This window comes from Doryrhamphus excisus, chromosome 2, assembly GCF_030265055.1.
Source record: "Doryrhamphus excisus isolate RoL2022-K1 chromosome 2, RoL_Dexc_1.0, whole genome shotgun sequence".
NCBI lineage: Eukaryota > Metazoa > Chordata > Actinopteri > Syngnathiformes > Syngnathidae > Doryrhamphus > Doryrhamphus excisus.
In genome coordinates this window covers 25,652,530-25,673,621 of record NC_080467.1, presented here as the reverse complement: position 1 = coordinate 25,673,621, position 21,092 = coordinate 25,652,530, and the positions used below count along the sequence as shown (strand labels likewise).

At 39.9% G+C, this 21,092-nt stretch overlaps 1 protein-coding gene across 4 annotated transcripts in view; it reads left to right on the top strand.

The window, feature by feature from the left end:
* Positions 1-21,092, top strand: part of lingo2 (leucine rich repeat and Ig domain containing 2) — a 250,011-nt gene that overhangs the window by 13,580 nt on the left and 215,339 nt on the right. Inside the window, exon 2 of one of the 4 annotated variants that reach the window (XM_058054378.1) lies at positions 4,306-4,393. The exons of 1 other annotated variant lie outside the window; for it this stretch is intronic. The gene's annotated coding sequence lies outside the window, so the exon portion shown is untranslated. Of the gene's footprint in view, positions 1-4,305; positions 4,394-12,681; positions 13,212-21,092 lie in introns of those variants that run through there. 2 more of the 4 variants (XM_058054387.1, XM_058054368.1) reach the window with 2 other exon arrangements.

Here is a 21,092-nt window from a genome sequence, read left to right as displayed (position 1 = left end):
AAAATCGGACAACGCATGTCCCGTCCTGCAGACATCTTCATTTGGGCAGTGACTGATTATTTTCTTAGTTGATTAATCTGAAGCTTGTTTCACTGAATTGAGTAATCGGTTAGGCCCGAGGCCGGGGAGCCATTTGTCACAGTTTTTCATCAGCCCGGGGTACATAGTAAAAATATCATTACACATAGCATACGTTCAAAAATCTGCAGTAATTTTACAAGAATAACATCATAAGCGCTGCGTGGTGACATAGTGGTTAGTGCACAGGCCTCACAGCTAGTCGACCCGAGTTCGATTCCATCCTCGGCCATCTCTGTGTGGAGTTTGCATGTTCTCCCCGCTTCTCCTCCATTCCAAAAACATGCTAGGTTAATTGGCGACTCCAAATTGTCCATAGGTATGAATGTGAGTGTGAATGGTTGTTTGTCTATATGTGCCCTGTGATTGGCTGGCCACCAGTCCAGGGTGTACCCCGCCTCTCGCCTGAAGACAGCTGGGATAGGCTCCAGCACCCCCGCGATCCTCGTGAGGATAAGCGGTAGAAAATGAATGAATGAACAAACATCATAAGGAAAAAACGATGTTGTTTTAGTAGCATCCCCATCCTAGAATATGAAGGTAGAGAATAATTGCATGTATTAATTTTAAAAATGATTAATTGAACATGAAAATAGTTGTGGATTAATGGCATAATCAATAAATTGTTGTTTGTCTACCTGTCATAATGTTAAGACATGCAGTGAAACCAGTGAAATCAAACACCCCTCAGGTTGTACGATACATACCACACTGCTGCCATACGTGGTGTCATGTGACATCACATGGCATCACATGACATGGCACGGGAGCTCAGTTGATTCGGCATCAAGGGATTAATTTAGTGCGCTTTTCTTTCCTCCACGAGGGGTGTTAAAGGAAGGTGAGATGAACAGACAGAACGTTATGTAAAGTTGGCAGACTGTATGCATCATTACTTGTTAGCAAGGTTTACATAATGTATATTATATAGCATTATTCACACCGCATCACTACTTTTTTTACTTATGTAAGTATGAATCTAAAAATATTTTCACATATTACTAGTTGTAGCATCCCAGAAAATAATTTGCTTTAGGAAAGTGGTGGGCAAACTATGGCCCGAGGGCCACATCTGGGCCGCCAAGTGTTTAAATACGGCCCGCTGTTCTTTCTAAAGTATTTAATTGAAACTTAACATACAACCTGCCATCATGGCAGGAAGTTGGCAGACTCTATGCGTCATTATTTGTTAGCAAAGTTTATATACTGTGGATTATTTAATATTATAATAGCATTATTCACGCCACATCACTACTTTTTTACTTGTGTAAGAGTATGAATCTAAAAATATTTTCACATGCCAACAAACGCAGGTAGGTCGACCTAGTAGTATCATCCCAAAAAATAATTTGCTCTTGGAAAGAGGTGGGCAAACTAAGGTCCGGGGGCCACATCTGGGCCACCAAGTGTTTAAATATGGCCCGCCCGTTCTTTCTAAAGTATTTCATTGAAACTTAAAATACAACCTGCCATCATGGCTTGAGCCAACCTTTTAATGGTTTAGCTTTTTTGTTTTTTTTTTAATTAATTTGGTTTCAAATTTTGTGGTCTACTGTTTACAAAGTGCTCCGAAAAAAAAGGACGCAAGCACATATAGCAATTTGCATGACACTTTTACTTTTACAATAATTCCAGGTGGACTGTTAGAATTCATTCATTCATTCATTCATTTTCTACCGCTTTTCCTCACGAGGGTCGCGGGGGGTGCTGGAGCCTATCCCAGCTGTCTTCAGGCGTAAGGCGGGGTACACCCTGGACTGGTGGCCAGCCAATCACAGGGCACATATAGACAAACAACCACTCACATTCACACCTATGGACAATTTGGAGTCGCCAATTAACCTAGCATGTTTTTGGAATGTGGGAGGAAACCGGAGTACCCGGAGAAAACCCACGCATGCATGGGGAGAACATGCAAACTCCACACAGAGATGCCCGAGGGTGGGATTGAACCCTGGTCTCCTAGCTGTGAGGTCTGCGCGCTAACCCCTAGACCACCGTGCCGCCCGACTGTTAGAATTATATGTGTAAAATATACAGTCAATTTTGTTAAATCAATGCGGCCCGCGAGTCAAAAAGTTTGCCCCCCCCCACCCCCCCGCTCTAGTAGAATCCTGTGTGCAACACCTCCAGTATCCGTCCATGTTTGTGTTGTACTGCGCTTGTATGCATTTTCCCCTTAAGTGTGAAGACAAAATACGCCACCTCAGATTCACTTGTGTGCTTTGTCACGCTTCCTCTGGCAAATGAGCGGCGATGAAATTGACCAGCCATTGTTGGCGCCCTGAACCCGTGTGAAAACACGCATTGATGGGCTCAAGCGACGTGAGGCGGAACATTTAATGTCAAAGAGCTTATAGGTGATGATTTAAATCTCCGTCTTTCACTTGTTTAGCAGGCGGAGGGGTTTACAAATCCAGCCTGTTGGTGCAATCCATTGCATGGGTGCACAACCTTGCAGACGTCTGCTCCTCCACTTAGTCACTGGTCATAAATACAGCCGACCACTAATAGAAGCCTTTTTTACACCATGCCCCTTTCACATAATTGTCTTTATAACGTATCGCCACCCACCCAACTGCTGTTTTAGGCATTTCCTTGATGTGTAACCTTATTTTGTCAGCTGTGCATTCTGCATTGACACATATTTGGCACACAATCTAATGTCATCCACCTTTTCTAAAGATAATGATCACCTTTGATTGACACTCACCAAAGCTGTTTGGGATGTCTCCATCACTGCCGGTTCACTGATTGGGCCAATTGTTCCTTATAGAACAACCTCGATCACAATACGAGAGGCCAAAAGATAAAATCACAGCAGCTGTCAAAGGTATTTGTCTTCATTCAGCTCCCCCTCAAATGGTTTTTGCTTTTTCCATCGGCTTTTCATTTCCAGTATTCCATATGTGTGATGTCCTACAATACTCTATTGGAAGTCAGCTCTGGAAAATCTATACAATTTTTAAAAGTTGTTTTCGTAAGCACGACTGGGAACACATTATTTTCTGTGTTTGTAGCTTTAATGCATGCTAAGTCTGTACCCCGCCTTTCACTCGAACACAGCTGGGATAGGCTCCAGCATGCCCGTGACCCTCGTGAGGATAAGCGGTACAGAAAATGTAAGGATGGAGGTTGTTCATCAGCTTATATTGGCTTGGGTATGCTTGGAGGCCATTGGGAATGTTGGTCCAGGTGGTGAAGATGGCTTCACAGAGCGCATCCACTGTGTGGAATTGTACACTGTCAGAAGCACCCCAGATCATCATGGCGCCCCCTCCACTGTGCTGTGTGGGATCTACAATCCACAAGCGACACATGCAGTAATTAGCGTCCGAATTAAACAAGTCCATTGTAGTTGCACATTACTTACAGAATACAGTACATCACAAGGTCAAGCAATGAATTTTTGCGTCCACTAGGTGTCGCCAAAAAAATAAATATTTTTATATATTTTAATTTTTTTATTGATTTTAATTTTTTTACCAAAAAAAAATCTCTTGACAAATTTCATATAATATGGCAAAAACAGGCTAATAAGCAGGCTAATACTATTACTACTGCTACTAGTAGTAGTAATAATCGGAAGAATAATTATGATAGTAATAATAATTATAATATAATAATGATTATTATTATATAATTGATCACTGTCAACTGGACAGAATGGTTGCAGAGCTTTGCCAGTGGTTTTGCAGTGTAGATTGTGTGTACTTGTGTAAATTTAATAGTGGCCTAAAACAATTCAGTATCTCTACTAAATCTGTCCAATAGTGGGAAAGTTATATCTCGGTTCTTGTTTATTAGTTTTTTTGATTTTTTTTTTATGTCTACTTCATTCATTCATATCCTGTGCATCTCCAAGGGGCTAAGAACCTCAGAACCTAGTGACACCCCTGACTAAACTAATATGCTTTAATACTTAAGTAGCAGGGCCAGCCAAACTATGAAAAAAGTGCCCCTGACTTGTGCAACCTGCAAAGATTTATTAGTTTGCTCGGTCCTTAGCTGTTGTGATTGGATGGATGAATTCACATGAATGAACTGCATGTGTAACTGATTTCCAAGAATGATTGCTATGTTGATCCCCGCAGAGCGCCGTGAAGGACGGCATTCCTGTACATCATGTACATTCCTAATTGCAGCCACATTATGTTTTTTTTTAGAATCCAGTTGCAGAATCACACTCAGGGCGCTAAAATCTTCCCCCTCCTGCTGTGTCGACAGGCGGCGCTTCTTCGATGGCTGCTGACAGACTCTCATGGCACTTCAGGCAGCATTTTGCACACAAGAGAGCGGAACAACCTCTTTCAAGGTTTGAGAGATAATTATAGATTATTATAGTGCAAGCCAAGAGGGGCTGGGTGGCATCCAAGCGCCGCGAGGAGGCTAATTCCGGGGTCACAGTAAGGTCGTGTTGACTGAGCGATGAGGTAGACGATGGACTTTAAATACAGTACTGCAAAGGCTGGACATCTAGCACGTAGTTATGATTTATAGATGACTGTGTTTTCTTATTTGCACAATAACATTCTCCATTCTGCTCGCTCGCCTTCAGACGCTTAGCCGGACTTTGTGTGGCGCATCTTTTGTCAATTTTACAATAACTTTGGAGCTTTTTAGTCCCCGGCCTGCTGTATTTGAGCTCCACGCAGCACAACAAATGGCACACACTGCGAGCGCATCCTCCCAAAGAATGACGGGATCGAGTGTGAGTGCAAGTGCCCCCGAAAGGACTTCTATTTACTTTGCAAATAAGAGATGCCCTCTGCCGAGAGCCAAGGAGGGGTGCGGATGATGTCCATGTGTAGTGACAATGTCCACAGAGGGACGGTGGACGGATGGCTCAGTCGAGCACGGGACCTTGCCACAGGGGGCCACGCTGTAGACTTATCCCAAAACCTTATTTTTAGTAATGTTTTTGGAAGGCCCTTACATGGCATCATCCTGATGAGTGTTTGGGGACTCGTATTAGCCAGATAAAAAACTCCAAATGCAGCGAGATGAAAAAGATATGTGGCATTTTGCTCTTGCCAGGAGGACTCCCGACGACTGGAACGCTCCTGTAGGTCAGGACATGAATAATCCTTTTTTTATTTGGGTGGCGGGACTAATGCTGCGTGTTTGTAGCTTGACAAAAAATATGGATGATTATTGACAATCAGTTGCGCTCCGCATTTCTCAACGAAGAGACAAAGACAAGAGACAAAGATACAAGCCTGGCACATTGGGAATACCTTAGGAAGAATAGTCAACCACTGGGATAAATGGTAATGGTTTTATTTCATTTGAACATGCATCAGATTACAATTGAATGCATCACATAATCAGTTCACAGTTCCACATGTCCAAAAAAAGTAGGAAGAAGCAAAGCTTATTAAATCCTACCCCTCCATCTGGTACTTTTACAATCAGTAACCGTTACATTTGTTCACTTCCTGCTTTTGTAATACAGTTTAAGTTTTTTTTAATTATTAATTTTTTAATTATTTAAAAATAAATTACATTTTTTATTTATTTTATTTGGTATTTAATGGGTACCATAGTTACTGTCAATATAGTGATATATATATATATATATGTGTATATATGTGTATATATGTGTGTGTGTGTGTATATATATATATGTATATGTATATATGTATGTATATATATGTATGTATATATATGTATGTATATATATGTATATATGTGTATATATATGTATGTATATATATATGTATATATGTATATGTATATATATATGTATATATATATATATGTATATGTGTGTGTGTGTGTGTATATGTGTGTGTGTATATATATATATGTATGTATATGTATGTATGTATATAGCACATCATGACTGGTTCAAGACTCTTAAAGAAATAAAGAAATACTAACCGTAATATGCTAAGATGTGACTGACTGCTATTAACTAATAACAACATCACTGGGTAATTAAATTATTAAGCACATTAACCTTATTAATATCCTTTCTTGACTAATGCCTCTTTGCAAACATGATTTCCACACAGGCCTCCATTGGGGAACATGGACAGGAGGCTCATCTGATAAAGATTTCACTTGGCTTAAATAGTGGACTTTGTTGAGGACTCTGGAAGACATATCGTCCTATTAGGCCCAATTTTATGCAAACAAACAAGACGTCTGCCGTAAATAATGTTTAATGACATAACATTCTGCAGGCTGATGCAGATTTATGATCCAAACACAACATTGAGAAGGAGTCACTGAAAAGGAGGAAACTTGGAGAACATTGGGAATGTACCGGGTGTCATCCTGATCTTTATTTTAATGAGGCGTAATGAGGTATGTCCTCTTAATTAGTTCTCCCTTAACGTGAAAGGATGTCAATTGAGCTGTTGATCGATGAGGCGGAGACGCATCATTTCATTCACCTCCAGGCTGGAAGTATCATTGTTGGTTTTAGTCCTGCAAGATTTCAATGCTGCGACCTTTGAAGTAAATAATACACTTATGGATTTTTCTTGTTATTGGTACAGGAGGAAGGTTATGGGATAAGAAGTGGTCTGGTAGTGATGTTTTAAGCTGGGCATGATCCGTAGCTTTTTGTCCGATGCAGCAATATCACTAATGTGAATGTATGCTTACACTGTACCACTATTGCTACACTGATGGGGGTTGCACTAGGAACTACATGTGTTTGCCTCTTCCTGATTTCTTTTTTTTTTTTTTTGCATGCTCGTCATACTCCAATGTTCACATCATCAAACAAATTTAAATAGTAGTCAATGAAAAAACAACCGAACACAAAATGCAGTTTTTAGTGAAAGTTTTGGAAAAAATAATTGCTCCCTAAACCTAATAAATGGTCTGGTCCACCTTTTTATAGTAACAACTGCAATCAAACTGCCTTCTAAATATGTGTTGGAAAAACTACATGAAAGAGTTAGAACAGACCCAATAGTCTGGATTTTGTTGCCTTCTCACAAATCTTATTTCTGAACTAAGTTTGTTGATGTTGTGGGCGAACAGATAAAAAATGTTCTAGAGCGTGCCAGATGCGCTCGGAATTGGCTGCGAAACATTCTGCTGATGCTTAAAATCCTCTGTCATTCAGGTACATCCAGCATGGGGGGGTGGGGGGTGTTGTTGATGATGCGTTCATTTAAGTACTACCCTGGCTTCAGTACAAGCTCTGACAGCAGCAAGCTCACCATTTGAACGTGTGTTCCAAATGGGCTGCTTATTCACCAAATCGATGTCACAATAAAGACCTTCAAACTTTATTTCTTACAAACTTACCAGGAAGCCAGAGGGTATAATTATTATTATTATTATTATTATTATTGTTATGATTTTAGATACAGCCTAATAGCCTCCAATTGAAGGCTTTAGAGGACTTGGAGGCTAAGATAGTAAACACTAGCAGCACAGTTCAGAACCAGTTCTAGCCTCTCTCTTTTTCTCTCTCACACACACAAATTTAACTTTCACTTTCCAGCCACACAAGCTTACGTTTCATTTTCTTAATATTAACTTATTCATTATTTATACTTTTTTTTTTTCTACCCAACCACTCGCTCCCAAAGATGTATTTGCGTATTGGTGTTTTTTTTTTTTATAGGGCATGTTTGAGGCAAATTTAAGCAGAAAAAATGACCAGAAGATGGCAGAAGTGCATTTTATAAGAACTCAACCTCTGATCTCTTCCATTGAAATGCACCCTGTACGGCAACCAGGGAAAGAAACGATATTATGCATTGAAGGGACGTTTTGACGCATGCACAAACGTACACACACACACACACACACGGTTCAGTTGCAAATGGAAAAACCCGTAAATGGTTCATGATGTTATATTTGTTAAAAATGGTTCTTTTCATGTAAAACAACCTTTTTCACATTTTGGCTAAATAAACAGTATATTGGAAAACATACTAACCACTAATCCACCATGTGGGCCTATTTCAGTTCACTTTTTTTTATACTTAAATGTTTAATTTCCGCCAAGAATACGTAACATTTACTTAAATATGTATTTTTAGACTCTTGCCCATAGGTATGAATGGTTGCTTTTGAATATGGATGGTTGCTAATATGTGTCCTGCAATGGTCAGGATAGGCTGGGGTGGGCTCCATCACACCCAGCGACCCAAGTGAGGACAAGCAGCATAGAAAATGAATGGCTGTGCCAGACTCGCTGGTGCCCATCGTAGTGCAGATAGCAGGGGTGTTTAACGCTAATCATCATTGAGGACCTGCCACTACAATGTCCTTGTTTGGACTGGAAGGAGTCCAATGGGGCTTAGCAGTTGTGTACCTTTTTAAGTAGCTTTAAGACACCCTGCCTGTTCATTGCACGGCATGCTGTGAATGTACCATAATGTATACTATACCTATTGTTGCAAAGCAATATTGATGTTGGGATGCCACAGAACCATCAGGGCTATTGACTTGATGACTGGCAGATGAATTGCTACCATGTGATTTGCATCTGTGGTGAATTGTTGGATGAGAGCGGATCTGGCAAAGAGAGCTGCTGCTGTTTTATTGGAGGACACAGTCCCTTTTTTTGGAAAGATTGTACCAAACCATCAATTATGATCCAAGTCTGTGATTTGCTCTGAACCTATTCTGCTCAGATTCATGGAGAATTTACATGTTGGCATTTCCTCATTCGAACTAAGAAGTGTTATCTTGTATGTTTATTTGTAAAATCAGGGAAGAACTAAATTTGAAAAACTTGTATGCAAGGAATCAAACCATGGAATGGATTAAGACCCCCAAACAATGCACAACGATGACCAGTCATGATGTGCTATACATATCACTATATTGACAGTTACTATGGTACCTATTGTGTCATTGTATGGTCATATCACCTCGTACTTCGGTATGTGACAAAAAATTAAATAAAAAAAATTAAAAAAGAAAAAGAAACCTTAAACTATATTAGGAAAGCAGAAATTGAACCTTTTTTTTTCAATAAAGTAAAAAAATTACAAAAAAAAAACTATATTAGGAAAGCAGGAAGTGAACAATTTAAAAAAATATATGTATATTTATTATTTTTTAAATAAATAAAAAAAACTTAAACTATATTATGAAAGCAGGAAGTGAACAAATGTAACAGTTACTGATTGTAAAAGTACCAGATGGAGGGGTAGGATTTAATAAGCTTTGCTTCTTCCTACTCCTTTTGGACATGTGGAACTGTGAACTGATTGTGATGCATTCAATTGTAATCTGATGCATGTTCAAATGAAATAAAACCATTACCATCATCAAGGGGATCGATCTGTTTTTGCAGATCTCAGGAACATACTCCTTGTCGTTGTAAACCAGGGGTGTACAAAACTTGTTCCAGCAGGGGCCACATGTAAGAATCCAAATGATACTTTGATATTTTGTAAAGCAAAAGTTATATTTTTAGAATGTAAAACTAGCAACGTTAATACAATTTTTAAAAAGTCAACGACAGTCTTAAGGTGTTTTCATACATTATATTAAAAAAAAAAAAAAAACTTCCCCCGCATGTTGGTAAATCATGTTTGCCAATTCTGTAGCACTCAAACGTGCATGTCAACTGTCTAACCAATCAAATGTCATCGTGCCATTCGCATTCTCACTTCCTCGTTTACATTGACAGAGGTGTCGACGAGTGATCTCTCGTTGTCTCATTTATCAACAATAACCGCTTTAATCACACTCAGCGGCTCTCCAAATTGTTGCAAATAATGCTTTACATTGTTCAATGAAATATATAAAATGACAAGCTGATATGCTTCAATACATTGCGTTTTTTTAGGCCACAACAGTTTCAAGAATAGCCCAGGAAATCCTGGCAAGACTGAATATATAAATATTAAATATGAATATTTCTTGCTCGCTGAACTTCAAGTTTAGACGCACAATTTCCCCTCACAATTTGGTGAGCTTATCAATTGTTAGGCGAAACAACAACAACAACGAATCATAGCACAGATACTGCTAGCGTCTGGTCCAGGTTGGGTAACATCCAGTAATAGTCATTCTTTAGAGGAGGTGTGTGAAAGCAGCATGCATTGTTGTCACAAAGCTCTTGCATGATAGATTGCCTGCAGCGTTAATGGGCGCTCTGTACTTAAATGCACGTTGGTGGGATGCGGCGTCGGGGGTGGTTGGCTGGCGGGAGTGGTTAGTGAGAGGATGACTTCTCAGGCATTCAATCTGATTGTGCTTCACTGTGAGTGAGTCACACTCCGGGGCAAGTTACGTATCATGTTACACACTTTTTCAGACTGCGAGCTACTTTTAAAATGGCCGCTACCTCCTACTGTAAACATTGAGAATATTTTTATTTAGTATCTTTTATAAATATGAGTATTTACTATGTATATCGGGAAATAAAGCACACTTTCTCAGCATGCAAGTTACAAGTCAAAAGGATCTCCATCTTACTTTAAAGGGGAACTGCACTTTTTTTTGGAATTTTGCCCATTATTTACAATTATTATGTGAAATATGAACCTTTTCTGTGCATTATAATGCCAGAAAACAAGTTAATATGAGCTTGCTCACAATGCACGTCATTGGAAACAAAACATATTTCGACTATGAACCCCTCTAAAAAACAGCAGTTTATTGTTTTATATACATGCTGTGATCATGCAAGAACAAGTACATCCATGATAACATGTAGGTATCGGTGTCTCGCTGTATTTTGATGATTTAAAATATTACCGGCACTTGATTCCGCTGAAAAAATACAGCGACCACACATACGATGTCTGCTCTCCTTGGGATGGCTGTGTCTTCCAGCACAAGACCTGTGCTCCAGTCCTCAAGTAACAACCGCTGACAGCCAACAGTTGAGGCGTAGCGAAATTGAGAGCTAGGTATCCACTCTTGCGTCTGACACAAGCAGCTAGTGAGGCGCCGTGTTAATCCGCCAGATAAATATTTTTTCTTGTTAGCTGCTACAATAACAATATCACTGTTGCCCGGTTAATTCACTAAATAACTACTTTCCATGACGTCCATTGTTAGCTAGCCCATATTAACTTGTTTTCTCATCAAATGCACAGAAAACAGTTCCCCTTTAAAACATATATATATATATACATATACATATATATATATATATATATATATATATATATATATATATATACATATACATATATATATACATATACATATATATATATATATATATATATATATATATATATATATACATATACATATATATATACATATACATATATATATATATATATATATATATATACATATACATATATATATATATATATACATATATATATATATATATATATATATATATATATATATATATATATATATATATATATATATATATATATATATATATATATATATATATATATATACATATATATATATATAAAACCTAACCTAAACTTTGAAACCACTACCCTCCAGACCAGTGCTACTCAAATAGGGAGTCCGCTGAACTGTCAGGGAGGGTGTGAGAAGCAGGCAGTACTTCCACTGTTACTACAGTTGCATGTCCCATTTGGTTTGTTGCATTTTTCTGGTTTCAGTTTGGAGTTGAGTCTGTACCATCCACATAGTATTTCAAATTAGTAGAATGAAGATAGTATTTTGAAAATGCTCTGATGTACACTGCTCAGTTCGAATGATTAGTATTTATCATTCAGTGTCAAAGTTCACAGGTCATCATTTTGAGTGTCAAATTATTACACAGACAGTATCCTACATCACTATCATCGTCACTAGGTGTCAGTAAAGTTGCATTGATGAGACAACAGCCACCGCACGAAGTATGGTCAATGATCACTCACGTGTGCGACTATATTTTGTCTTTATATTTTTGTCTTATTTATGTTATGTTAGTAATAGAAGTGTAAAGGTGACTATAGGGTTGCTATTTCATGTCTAGAAGGCTCTAATAATAAATCAAGTTTAAATATTAGACTTATAAAAAGAGATTTTGTTTACATTTTCTCAGTTTGTCTCCTTCTCTGTTGAATAGTGAAGAATGATGGGAGAAAAAACATATAAAAACATCATCAAACAGGAGTACAATCCATAAACATATTGTTATGGAAACCTCCCTGACAACTGACAAATAGGGTTGCTATTTCATGTATAGAAGGCTCTAATAATGTTAAAACATATTTACCAGGTTTAAATATTAGACTTATAAAGAGAGATTTTGTTTACATTTTCTCAAAAAGTGTCTCCTTCTCTGTTGAATAGTGAAGAATTATGGAAAAAAAACATGTAAAAACATGATAAAACAGTAGTACAATCCATAAACATATTGTTATGGAAACCTCTCTGACAACTTGTCAATTAAAACTGAGCGTTATTATCTTTGTAAAGGCAAAACTTAGACATCTAAATTGGTAATAATAAGGATTTACAAGCAGACTTGTATAGTTTTTTGTTTTTTTTTACTTATTATTATATAGCATGATTTCCCCTTAATGATGACTGTGGTGGAAGCTTGCTGCATGTTGGACGGAATGAGAGGGAGGGCGGGGAAAGGGAAGGTGCAGGGAGGGGGCAAGTGGGAGGGATGGGAGGATGGAGAGAGAGAGCGAGAGCCGGAGAGAGCAAGAGAATAGAGAGAGAGGGAGAGAGAGGGAGAGAGTCTCCCAATCCTGCCGCTGTCTCAGCATCCATCCTGAGATGATGTTCCGGAGAGGAGGGTCCCAAGTGGAGAAGCAAAAGCGGCACCAACCAAGAGAAGGAGGATATCGAGAGGAATAATCCACACTTCTTGTCTCCTATCGCCTCCACTTGTCTGGGCTGAGGTGTGTGAAAGTTTCCATTTGGGGAGGGACACCCCATCCTCCTCCCTTTTTTTCCCCTTGCTGGTCGTGGGGGTGCATCGCTGGCTGCAGCCGTGGGGAGGAAAAGATCTTTATTTTTTTGAAGTTCAGCATCGATTAGGTGGAATATAGACGGACGAAGCCCCCCCACCCCCGTTCCTTGTCTTTTTGTCTTTTTACCCCTGAGTCCACACGGATTAGGCGTGAAGGACGCCGTACACCCCCCCCCCCTCCCCCAAGTAAGTTCTAATCAGAATTGGGTTCGGATTCACTCAGAGACTTGAGGAGGATTTTGCGTGTGTTGCGAGGGGGGACTACACGCTGCTGCTGGGCTGCAAGGTAAGCTGATTTGTTTCGGGTACCCCCCCCCCCCCTTTTTTTTTAAAAAAAAAAAAAACGGGGAGCCGAAAATCTCACATTGAAAGAAAGGGAGCAAATGCGCAAAATGAATGCACCTCGCAAGGCTCTTTTTTTGCCCAAAAGTTGCAAATGTCTGCTCTTTCTCCTCGCCTCTGCGTGGCTGTTGGATGAGGGAGGGGGTCCGCTGTGACTTATCTGCATACTTGTGTATGCATGTGTGTGTGTGTCCACCCCCCCACCCCCCACCCCCCTTTCTGCAAAGCCATCCATCTCCAGGTGAGAGCAAAGAGGCGCAGCGTAATTGTGCGCCAGTTTGTCTTCCTGCTTTGCACCTGTACGCCTGGAAAATTGCCACCACCTTTTAATTTCATATGCTCCTTTTCAGCACATTATGTAAACAATTATGTTTTTAAATATTGTGTATATATTTGTGTGCAAATATGTCACACTATGGTGTGTATTTCTGCAATAACTGTCAATATTTTGTTGGTCCAAATTACCAGGCAGGTGCACTCCTCCCTTTTTCAGTAAAGGCTTCTGGAGGGGCTGAAATATTGATGTGCATTCTGTCGTGCACCCTTGAAATATTTAAAATAATTGAATAATAACCAGCCCGTCTTTGCCTTAGATGACTTGAGGATGTTCTCTTCATGTCTCATGAAAAGCAGTAACAATGAAATGCCTTTTTTTTTGCCTGTGGGTTCGAGTAAATGTATAGGAGAAGTCAGTAGAGACATGGAGGGAAGTGATGACAGCCCTCTTGTACTTTTATGTCTGCCTATAGGTGGCTCAGATGACCACAACACTGCAAGCACGCCAGGCTCCCCTCTTCCTTTTGCTTGCTATCCAGTCTAACAAGCTTACGCTGGTGTGCAGAAGCGTGCATGTGTGGCTTTCCCACTGAAAAGGGAGTTTAGTGTAACCGGTGTCTGCGTGGGTGCGTTATTTGTCCAGAGCATCTACCCTCCTTTTGATGTTTTATTGAGCGTTAAGCACGGCGCTAGTGATGCATCGCCTCAGCAAAGCACAGCATTAAAAAGAGAGGCTTTGCTCATTCTTGTCTTTCCTTCAGGAAGACATGGAAGCCACTCTTTGGAGCCGCTCAATGTCAACAAGCAAGTGTCTATATGTACCTGTACAGTGTTCGCACACTCGGGTGGGAGTACTGGAAGTGCTCCTGCAATCCTCTTTTCACTCACCATAGAAGGGGATATTCAGTGGGTAGTCGCTTTAGACACCTGAAGACAAAAGCAACCATTTTTCTAGTGGTAGAATGCAGTTGCTGACTCACAGGATGGACGGGACCGAGCGAGGGAGCCCTTGTCTGCCTCCACAGTATTCACTGCACTTGGGTGCTGGGGGGGGGGGTTGATCATACAAAATAACTAAAGCTGTTTTTGACTAATGCTGGTGTCATTTATAAAACAATACAACACTGCATCCTAAAAAGGACCTAAATAGGCGTCCCTCAGGGTACATTCTGCAGTACCCCATAGGTCTTAATTTGTGGCCTCCAAGGGAATAGTGTGTCCCCTTTCAAGGTCAGATACGACACAGATATGTGACAGCAAAACATTTTGAGGGTACCATCCCAGTGGCAAGGCATTTTACTTTTAGATGTATCATTCATTTTCTACCGCTTATCCTCACGAGGGTCGTGGGGGTGCTGGAGCCTATCCCAGCTCTCTTTGTACACTCTGGATTGGTCGCCAGCCAATCACAGGGCACACATAGACAAACAACCATTCACACTCACATTCATACCTATGGACAATTTGTAGTCGCCAATTAACCTAGCATGTTTTTGGAATGTGGGAGGAAACCGGAGTACCCGGAGAAAACCCACGCATGCACGGGGAGAACATGCAAACTCCACACAGAGATGGCCGAGGGTGGAATTGAACTCTGATCCCCCAGCTGTGACGCCTGTGTGCTAACCACTTGACCGCCATGCAGCCTAGATGTATCATAAAATGCAAATTTTTGTTTTAGGCGACGTTCACACTGCAGGTCAATTACGCCTTTTTTGCTCATATGTGATCTGTATTGTGATTTTTTTGTGTTTTATTGTCACGTCAGTGTGAACAGTACAATTCCAATATTTCAAATGCAACTCAGGCCTTGTTCGGATAAACATAGAATAAATCTGATGTGCAGCCGATCTATTGGTTATCTGGTTGACCTAATTGTACCCAATGCTCCGTCTAGAAACCTACGCTCACAACACGCCGGTCTTTTGACTATCCCGAGAGCCAGAAAGAAGTATGCGGGCTCTAGAGCCTTTTCCATTCGGGCCCCAACGTTGTGGAATGCTCTACCTGTTAATATTAGAGCTGCTACCTCAGTAGAAATGTTCAAGTCCCGACTTAAGACTTATTTCTATACTTTAGCGTTTAGTTAAAAATATTCCCTGCCTGTTTTGACTGCCACTCCTTCTCTCTCCCATACATAAACTTGACTTGACTTGACTATTGCAGTCTGAAGGGTGCATTTATCCGATAGGTCATAGGAAAGGCGTGGTTTACCTTGCCAGACCGATGTAAGCAAAAGTTGTACTTTGCCAAACACACGGGCATGCATGTGATGTTGTGCAACGTGTTTTTCGTTTACATTTAAAAAGTCACATATCCTTGTTAATGTGAACACAAAATATCGTATTTTAACAAAACATATCACCGTAGCCCCAATTACCTTTTTTGTAGACTTTCGCTATGTTCATACTAGACAGGAATTCTTTTCTATGTGGATATAAATACGATATTCTGTAAACGTACTGAACCACATGTTTTTGTCACTTCTCGGACGCATTGCGTTCCCATTTCACACAAATGCACGTCACATTTTTACTGTTCTGTGTCGTTAATTTAGGTATAACACTCCACTTACACCAGAAATGGACAGACATCAATCACAGTCTGGGAACGGAAGTCATTCATAACCCAAGGACCTTGACAGGGACACAGTTTGCTTATTAGCTATGAAAGTCTCATTTTTTGCACAGTTGCAACATGCTACATCTTTCAGTGGTAAATGTATGTACATCCCTTCAAACTGGAGGACGCTGTGGAAAACAAAGCCTTGGTTCACAGGAACAACACTGTATTTTTAGCTTGTCCAAGGACATGGAGAGAGGGGGAAAAAAAATCAATGATAACAGAGAGGGTTTCAAATTTAAGTCCTTTTTCCCCTGCAGTGACCTTTGGGGACAGTTAGACATGAGAACATTTCATATATGACATGAAACCTTGGCCAGGGAAGGAGTCTTGCATAGAAGTAGATATGATCTCATGTTCAGTATCTTATGCGGGTTTTTGTGTTTCTATGGTACGGGCGCCGACTAGCACACACACCATTGCCTCAAAACATTCTTGTACAAGGCTACGGTGTATTTAGTCGTTGTTGGCTCTGAGAGGCGACTGTGAGAAGCATTTCCATCAGGGTCAACTGGAACCGGATGGAGCAGACCTGTCCTTGGCCCCGGTTTTGAATCCCCAGAAGAGGCGCAGCACAATATGCTCAAACAGATGTGTCATTTATGGGATGATCGCTTGTCACCATGGCTGTTTATTGATATGAACATGTTAGCTTGTGTGCTTCTGTCTGAGATACGAACATCATCTCATCAAACAATGGCAACATCGGTAGATTTGTCTGAAATCATCTTTCAGTGTGTCTTTATCTGCATTAAAAGGTTTTAACAAGTCAGATAAAAAAAAAAAAAATCCTTATTTTAAAGACCGTAATGAACACAGTAAAAGACCCGTTCCAAGGAAAATCGGAGGGGCCTGCACACCGTTCTTTGTACGTTTGGGTGAGATCAGTCATGTTGTTGTTGTTCTCAGCTGGAGTGCTTTGAGCTCCAAAGTAAAACAGATCTTGCAGCCTAGGAGAAAAAAAATATGATGTATAATACAGACTCACACTTGTTGGCATTGTGGGAGTTTGTTGTTGCTGTTCCTTGGTTTTACCGCCAGTTTCTGTGCGTAGCTTCCTGTGGTGGCTATTGTCTCATTAATGTTGCATTACTGACACCTAGTGACCAGTGTAGAATACTACATATAATCACAATGTGTTTGAATGTGTTCATTCATTTTCTACCACTTTTTCCTCACAAGGGTCACGGGGGATGCTGGAGCCTATCCCAGCTGTTTTTGGGCGAGAGGCGGGGTACACTTTGGACTGGTGGCCAGCCAATCACAGGGCACATATAGACAAACAACCATTCACACTCACATTCATACCTATGGACAATTTGGAGTCGGCAATTAACCTAGTTTTTGGAATGTGGGAGGAAACCCACATTCCATGCAACAGGCCGAGGGTGGAATTGAACCCTGGTCTCCTAGCTGTGAGGTCTAAGGTCTGCGCGCTAACCACTCGACCCCCTGTTTGATGTGTCTTTTAATTAATATTGGCAAATTGTGGCGTGTCAAATGCCACCATGATATTATCCCTGGTGTGTTTACTAAAAGTGAATTGTGTTCCTCTGAGCTAAAAAGACTCTGGTGTTTGTTTTAGAGGATGTACACTAAGTGCTGGCGACAGGGAGGTCCTTTTGGGATGCTGTAATGAGAAAAGAGGTCCGTGTGGGCCACCGGGGCGGATCTATGAGCAGCCACCATTGACACCGGCCTGGTGGCTGATGTCACTTTGAAGTGCGACCTTCCTGGGCGAGCCGCCGAGGGCAACGTCGCCGCGCCACCTTTGCAAAAGTCTCTTTGTGCGAGTGTCGACAAGAAGCATTAGTAAGGGTTAGAGGTGGTGTGGCTGCTCAAAAAAAAAAAAAAAACACACACACTGGGGGGAGGTGGAGGTTGGCAGACAGAGCGTTAGGGAGGGGGCCCTCAGAGTTTAATTCTAGAGACCTTTTATGATAACCTTGGCCTCCATGTTCCAAGTGAACAGTGCCGAGTCGACAGTTGTTTTGTGGACTTGGCCTCCAAATAATACCGCTGGTTTACACGTGGAATTCGACCATCAGCAACCTTTATCTCTATTCAAGACCAAATACACAAGAATCCTTTCACAACATTTGATAAATTGGGTTTTTTTTTTTTTGCTGCTCCAGCAGCAGAAGATTTTCTCTTACATCTCTTCGGTTGACTGAGGTGAAGGATTGAAGTAATTTAAGGATAAAAAGGATGATTTCATACTGTTGTCTGCAGAAACTTAAAAAAACCCACATCTAAATAGAATTTTTTTTTTAATACCTGACAGCAAAATGTTGTTTTATTTCAGTATGTCTTAATTGTCTTGGCTGTCTCTAACAGACTTACATTACATAAATACAGTAAATAAATGACATAGATAAATAAATAAAATAAAAATAAAATAGGATAAATAAAGAATAAATTAAATTAAAATAAATATCAATGTACAAATTAAAATGAATTTTTAATTGTCAAGGTGCAGGGACAAAGGTGTGTGTGTGTGTGTGTGTGTGTGTGTGTGTGTGTGTGTGGCGTAGTGTAGTGAATGTTCCTCTTGGCTGCCACACTCATTGATCGTGGATCTGATTGAGGTTTGGGATCCATGACTGGCCCCCGTGACAGCCACCCACCTCCTGACCGTGGCTCTGAGATATCCGTAACCTGACTGCTCCCCGTATTGAGAAACTTGTGGCGCTGTCCTTGGTGCTGAATCGGCTGGTTGACTTGCTGTCTGCTTTTGTCTGCTGCAGCAAAGTATCTGTTTATATTTATTGTTTGTCGCATGCTTTTGTAACCTGACTCCTTGTTATGCAGTGCAAAATCGATTCGATCTATTAAGTTTGACAACAATACACATACAGGTTTTTATTACATATTTTTACTGCACTTTCACTCGCACTGAGCATTTTGAGTGTGTTTTTTGTTTAATTTAATATTTTTGTAGTTTGAGCATTCAAAACCTATTTATGAGATTCTTTATATGATTAACATATTTGAAACTTTCTAGACATGTAATAACATCTCTAAGGTCACCTTTACACACGTAATACCCAAGATAGTCGCTATCATAAGTGAAAATAAGACATTTCAGACATAAATGAGATTCATGTTCATGTATGTTGCTGTAAATGTGTGTGTGGGGGGGTGACTTTGGGCGTTCAGATTTGAGTCTTAGGTTGATGTGGTTTACGGCCACAATAGTAGCCCACGTTAGGGATTTTCTGGGCCTGCAATAAAAGCCTGTTGTTCTGGCAATCAAGTCCGGTGCTTGTTTGTCTCACCAAACATACAGTAACATTTTGAATCTTAGGTTGATGTGGTTTATGGCCACAACAGTAGACCATGTTAGGGATTTTCTGGGCCTGCAATAAATGCCTGTTGTTCTGTTGTTCTGGCACCAAACATTACAGTAACATTACTAACACCTAGTGACCAGTGTAGGATACTACAAGTCAGCACAATGGCTTTGAATGGGTCTTCTGAATGACTTCTGTATATATTTTAGTTCATTTAGCCATTTTTTCAACAATAAAATGATTTCTTGATTCATATGTTTTTGGAAAACTGTGAAAATGAAGCCTTGAAATTCGACGCACGGAGTGGTGCGGGATGACTGCAAGTGTAGAAATGCACAAATTAAAACACAACTTTAGTTGAATAGTACAACCACAGGCGCATTATACTTGAGGTATATCTTTGCTAAGTGCACATAAGGACACCGAAAAGCTTGACAACACAATAGGGGACCAGGTCAAGGCAAACAGCAGGACACCATTGTTCGATCTCCATTGCCAGCTGTGAGCTCTCAGACACATTTTGCAGGGTCAGTTTGCACATTAGAGTTTTGCAACTTGCACAGACTTTAGTCCTTCAGGTGCACTTCTTACCAGTAAAATAAAGTTGTAATCTGCCGGGACAAAACAAACACATTGCAAATGATCATAATCTGCAGCAAAGCCCACCGTGCTGAACATCTAATTGGAAATACACTTTAGTCATATAAAGGAAGATTGTTGGACACAAGCGTAATAAGCAAAGTGACAAGCGTGTGAGTGAAAACGCATTAGGGAAACTCCAGCTCTGTTGTAAGAGTAGATATATTGTAAACATAAATGATGTTTGTAAGAATAAGGCAAGGCCTCACCTGCCGCGTGCAATAAATTGTATTATTAAACCGTGCAGCCATGCTACACGCGCTATAAAGTCATTTATACCTGCCCCTGGATGGCGGGGAAGAGGACATAAATCACATTGAGGAGGGGACATGAGATGTTTTGATTGTCGAGACATACCTATAATGTGTTTGCCCTTCGCTATCATAAATACTAATCTTGTGTGAAGAAAATTAATTGCTGCTTTAGCATAAACATAAACATACTATTTATAGCTGGGGCTATGTTGGGATAACGTTTGGATTCAGGATGAAGTTATATCAAAGAGGTTGATTTGTAAAGGTTTGATTCCTATCTTCTATGTATGCAGAATAAATTAAGCCTGTATGTTACGGTCTATGTACAGTGGAACACAATCTGTTCTGAGATTGGGAAGCCATTTTCCCAAATAAAATAAGCAATACATAATAAACAATAATAGCATTATTATTATAGAATGGAAGTGATTCAATAAATAAGTATTATTAATATTAATAAATAATATATATAATATTATTTTATTATTTTTTACATTTTTATAAATAAATTGTATACAATATAAATAAATATAAATACCTAAAAATATAGATACAAATAATAATATAAAATAAAAATAAAATAATATAATATAAAATAATTGTTTTTACTGTACTATGTGTACAAATGAAAGGGTGTCACATTTTAAAGTTGGCAGGGACCCTTTGAAGGCAACCCGTGAACCATCTTTGGCCCGCCAAAGCTTTTTATTTGACGACAACGGTGGACAGTGAGGCATATGC